Genomic DNA, 6,060 nt, shown 5'->3' on the forward strand with positions numbered 1-6,060 from the left:
ATGCTTATATTGTTGCATACAGCAAATTTTCAACATATTCTGTTGAATTATATACAACAAAACCTAAAATACAACAAGTTAAACCTCAAGACTCAAAAGAAAAATATTATTCCACAATCTAAATAATTTCAGTAAATTCATCCAAGGCATAGGTCTAAACACACACATGCAGGCACACACATACACACCTCTTTATGTACCATGTTGCCTTGTACCATTTACTATAAACTTTTTGATTGGCATTTATTCCCAGAGTCAGATGCACCATTTGCTCAGATGTGAACAATGTTATTATCTTTGTATAGTACAATTACCAGTCTAAACAGCTAATAATATTGTCATTGTTTGGCGTTTTAACAATGAAAATGGCTTTTAAAATGCCGAGTTATTGTTACAAATGAGGTGCCACGTCTTCACAACTATTACTGTGAGTTCTTTTGTCAGGCAGAGTTTAAGAGCACTGTCAGTCATTCACAATGTTTCTTGGCAAAAGAAATGCTTTAAACACTTTTAGGTTGGAAAAGAAGATAAGCAAAACAACCCTGTGTGGCTGCTGGAGACAGATTTACCACAACTATTCACAATTGTGGGGGAGGACAAGGAGTATACATGAGATGATGCAAGGAGCAGAAACAGAGCTGAGTGAAAAGGCAAAGAATGAGCACATACATGCATGTGTTTCGTGAAAGTGAATACATGATGAAGGTCATGGGGACCATTGAATCAGGGCAAAGGATCTTCTGTATGTGACTAGTGGAATGCAGAAAGGAGAGTGAGATGGTGAAGTGCGTGAAAGTCTTTGAGGACAGCACTGTGAACTTGTGTGTTGTCCCCTTGGAAACGCTGTCCAGTTGGGCCTGCTGTCCAGTGTTCATCCCCCTGGAGGCTTCAGATGGAGCTGGGGGAAATAAGAGGGCTGCTGGCTCAGTGTGGCAGCACCAGTGCCAGGATGATTTCATGGCTGGTTTCACACACAGCAGTGGCGTGTTTTTTTCTGCTGCTGCGCTCCACACCAGCAGGGGGCACTCTGAGCTCAGAAATATGTGCTCCTGAACAACATTGTAAATATATGGCTAGACAAAGGAATTAACTGTATATATCATGAAAAATATATTGAAAATACTTTGATTTTGGCAATTCATTCATTACAGTTCCAATAAAGGTAATGTTGATATTTAAGAAATAAAGTGAATAAAATGTATAGAAATATATGCATTGATTTTATTTAGTTGTTATATTTGTTACTGTGTAGAACCATATTTTTAAAAATTGTTTACTGCTAATGAACCATTTGCAACATGCTTTTTTTTATCAAATAGAAGAAAATTTGACCAAGCAAATAAATTTTGAATTACCAATGCTTTATATAACTACTGCCTTTGGCACACACTTAAAGAATTGTTAGTCACAGGTTCTTTAAAAAAACACAGTGTTATTTTTATATCTCTATCTAAATATAAAAACATGTCCAACACTTAACACATGCATTGCTTACACAGTTCATCTGACCTCTATGGAAAAGCATTAGCAATACGATGGCACACTCTGGAGCAGCTACAACGTGAGCCTAATTTCACCATGCCCAATGCTAAGCATCTGCAAAAGGTATAAACTCCCCAAGCACTGGGCTATGGAATAGTGGAAATGTGTTGCCTGGAGTGATGGAGCAGCATCCAGAACCTTTGGGATAAACTAGAGTGCTGTTTGTGATTCAGAACTAAATGTTCAATATCACTACCTGACCTTTTTCTGAACTTCTGTGGCTGACTTCTGTCAAATTCTTACAGCACTGTTACAACATCAAGTGTAAAGCCTTTGCAGAAAGGTACAGATTATAACTCTAGCTAATATCCTTGATTTAAGGAAACCCCAGGCAATATAATGTAGATCTTGGCCTTTGTTTGGTGTTCAATATGGTTCTTAATGTGTGATTTAGCAAAGGTTTGGTTATATAAAGAGCTGTGATTAATCTACAAAAACAAAGATTGCATATCTGGTTCTTTGCATGTTAATAGCCCTTTTATATGACAAAAATTCTGTTTAAAGTGGTTCTTAGAACACATTTCTAAAATGGCTCTCGACATCTCCAGAAGGGTTCTGCAATGGGCACTCAGAGTGTGTTCTCTGTGTTAAAGAACAAGTGGAGGAGATGAAGGGTCTTGAAGTAAGGAGACTGACCATTGTCTGCTTGCTCAAGTCTTCAGAGATGTGGTGCCATTTACTGTAACAGGTTGTTGAGCTAGAGGAAAAAGTTGCTGGACTTGGAGGAGGCAGCAGTGATCTGCTCCACTGGGGCACATTGGATGGATTAGTCCAATTATCTAGACTGGCAAACCCACCATCCGCCTCCTCTCCTCATCAATCTTTCAGAATTCCTCCATATTCCCACAGCAACCGCTGCCCTATTCCTCTCACCCATGCACCAGCCTGGATTTTTCCCTTCTCCTCGTCTCATCTCGTCTCTTCTCAGTCCCTGGTCAGTAAAGTGAAATGACTGAGATATGTTAAAGACAAAGAGACATCTTAACAAGCTAATGTTATCAAATACTTTGAGAAGTGTTTTGAACTTAGTTTTACTTCTCCCACTCTCCAGACCACCTTTCCCTTACAGGTCCAAACTCTTTGGTGCAGCCTCTTTCCCTCCAGTTATTTGATTGAATTCTGTAGCTGTTTCAAATCTGTGGCAGACTCCTGCATCACAGTCAATATTTCCACTTGACTTTCCAAACTTCTGAGTGAGTCATAGAAATCAGTATTCAGAGCCACATTTAGACATTTGAAGTGTGCGCACAGTCTAAACTTCCAACAGTATCTTTCAGGAGATACACATCTTCTTGGTTTACCCAACAATGTTAGAGATAATCGCTACCTCAAATATCCCCAAACAACACAAAGGGGGGTTTGATCTCACAGATTCAGTTTGTCTGGCTGCTTAGTGATGAAATTCAACACTGATGAGGACTGCTGTTTCTGAGCCTCAAATGGAACTCCAAACATGGCTGCTCTGCTTTCTAAATGATCACGGGACAATTTACATGCACACAGTAAAAGAAGATGTGTTATTTTGAGCAGGATGGAGTGATGTCTTATTGCTCCAACTAAACTGTGCTGTGTTGGGTACTTATTTATAATATCCATAATTTATTTTCCAACTCTGTGGGACTTTTGCCAAATCATTCCAAGTCAGAACGAAAAGCAAGTTTTTTTCTGTTTGTAAATGTTTACTATCAAATGTTGACTCTCCCAACAGACATCAATCTGTGTGAACCCTAAGGTAAGTGCTTAACCCCGGTGTGTTGTTGCTAAATTTAGATGCTCCAACTCCAAATTTATCTTTAACTTTAAGTTTTTTTTTGATGAAAGAACATAAAGTAAGTGCAGAGATTTTGTTCTTTGACAGTTCTATTTGTGAAAAAGCACTTGTTTTTTTATCTTACTGAAAGATTAGTCAGCCTTAGATGAATGCTTTCATGCCAGTGGAGATTTGGTGAGTTCACTCAATGAAACTAACCTCTAAAACCATCACAGTGTTAAGATCTTCTGAACTGCTGCAGTGTTCTAAAAGTGATATCTGCTCTACTGACATGCCTCCAGAAAGACAGACATCTGTTTTATTTCTTATAGTTATATGAAGCTACATATTATTCAACAGAATAACTGCTTTGTGTGATGGTTAAAAACAGGTAATTTGATACTCAAATACTATCCAGTTGTTTTCATTGGAATATATAGAAAAGAGTAATTTTGCAAGAAATTTATTATGTAGATTTGGATGCATTAAACCTTTCTACCAAAGTTAAATCATTCTTAACTAAACTTTTGCTTCATATAATCCATTTCTTGAAAATGACAATATTAAGAGTTCATAATGTTTATGATATAAACTTAATAAATGTCTTTTACTTTAGTTAAGTACCCATAACATTGCTAAAATATTGTTAATTCCATGAAACACTTAGCTAGTTAGTCACCTTTCCATGGCTGTTCAAACACTGTATTTATTACTAATTTATGTATATAATTAGCCTTCAAATAATGTGTTTACCTAAAGTCTTTCCCTGGCATAATTCCTAACCTGGTAGACCTTGTTTTTCTCTTCCTACATCAAGATATTTTGTCCCGAGGACAGTGGCTTAAGTACTTTATTAGGTCTTCATATAAAGACCAACACAACTACACAGCCATAACACCATAAATCCAATTCTCCAACAGCACCACCAAGAAAGATAGATTGCTCTACTGATCTATTTATCTGCATCTTGGTGAGTACTTCATAACAGCAACATTGAGTGGTATAAGGTGAATGTTAAATTTAACAGTAAACTAAAAACTTGTTAAAGACATTAAAATGATATCATATTTATATTGTAATTGAAAGGAATTTGGGGACACAACAAAAGGTTATATATATATTTTTTTGAGTCCCATATATCCTACTTCCACCAGTGCTAGAAACTGTTTAAAATCAAGCTTAGAAACACACAGTGGCAGTGTGGCTTTGCACTTCTTGCAATGGCAATGTAACCATACTCATAACTCTTAAATAGGGGGCTTAGCTGAGAGTGGACAGGAGTGTTCAGTTGTGCCTAGGCCGATATGGTGGTTCACACTCATATGCAGCAGTAGCTCAATTCGTTTTCGCTGAGGGGATTGCCTGTTAATCCTGCTGTGTATTTTTAATATTACCAGCTTATTTATTGACAGACCGCTACATTAGATGACTTAAGCATTTACTAATAATGAAAATGATTAGCTAATAGTCTTTGCTACACTAAGGGCTTTTCAGGATTAGGTGGGTGCAGATGAGAACTAATCCCAGATGCCTCTTGTTACCTGCTCTCTCTCGTGCCAGCCATGTGACCAGAGTAGAGCTCTCTCGTGAGGGTTGAATTGGTGGAGCAAAACCAAGCACCTGTAAAGAAATTTCACACACCAGAGCACATAACGAACACCAAGGTTTAACACTTGGTAGTCTAGCAGTCATTCAGGACCCTTCGCAGGGGAGTCCAAGGCTTCTAAACTTCCTTTAGTTTCAATTTCTTAAATTATATATCTTGAAAAATGTATGCATTAAAATATGATGAGATTAACTGAAATTTGACTAAAATATGTGACCAACACAACTGCTCACTTCTTTGTTAAGAATTATGTCGATGCAGCACTTTTTCAAACATAACACTGATATAACCAAGGTACAAACGTGATGAAAAAGTTCATTCCAGCATTGTATATTTAAAACATATGAGTTATATTAGAATACAAACATTTCCCTTATATCCAAATATTTGTCCCATATAGACCCTTTTGTGACTTTTTAATTCTGACCATTTTCAAACAAGATGCAAATATAAGTCATATTTTAACATAGAAAAATATATATAGCTTACATGTAAATTCAACAACGTATGATAGAACGGTTTTTACAGTTTCTCTTGAAAATACTAATGAAATTAATTATTTAAATTGAAGATAGCTAACTGATTAGTTTTCTCTCTCTCTCTCTCACACACACACACACACACACACATACACACACACACACACACACACACACTTTTAAATAAAAACTCTATTGTTACTTTTTTTGAACAGATGAGAATGGGTCTGTCCCCCTTGTGTGGTTCATCCCAAGGTTTCTTCCACCAGCTTCCAGGGAGTTGTCACTCTTGCCATTGGCTTGCTCACCTGAGTTTATTAATTTACATTTCTTTAGGTTTCTAGCACATAGTGCAGGGACCCTATAATTTTGGTGTTTTTTTTTTATATTTAATTTACAAGTCCTGCAAAGCTGTTTTGTGACACCATCCGTTTGTAAAAAACACTATACAAATATATTTGACTTGAATAAAGCCTTATTCAAACGGGATTAGTTTTACATAATCCTGGAGGGGAGCTGGGGTGATGTCATTTTTCAGTAATGTTAATGGTGGATTCGCACTGGATAAGAAATCTCTGTGAAAATAATGGAGATTGTAAGATGAGCCCTCTCACCAAAAACATACAGCCCTCAACAACATTACCTTCTAGTCCTACTTAACACATAATGATTGAGAAGAATGC

Source organism: Hoplias malabaricus, chromosome 10, assembly GCF_029633855.1.
Source record: "Hoplias malabaricus isolate fHopMal1 chromosome 10, fHopMal1.hap1, whole genome shotgun sequence".
NCBI lineage: Eukaryota > Metazoa > Chordata > Actinopteri > Characiformes > Erythrinidae > Hoplias > Hoplias malabaricus.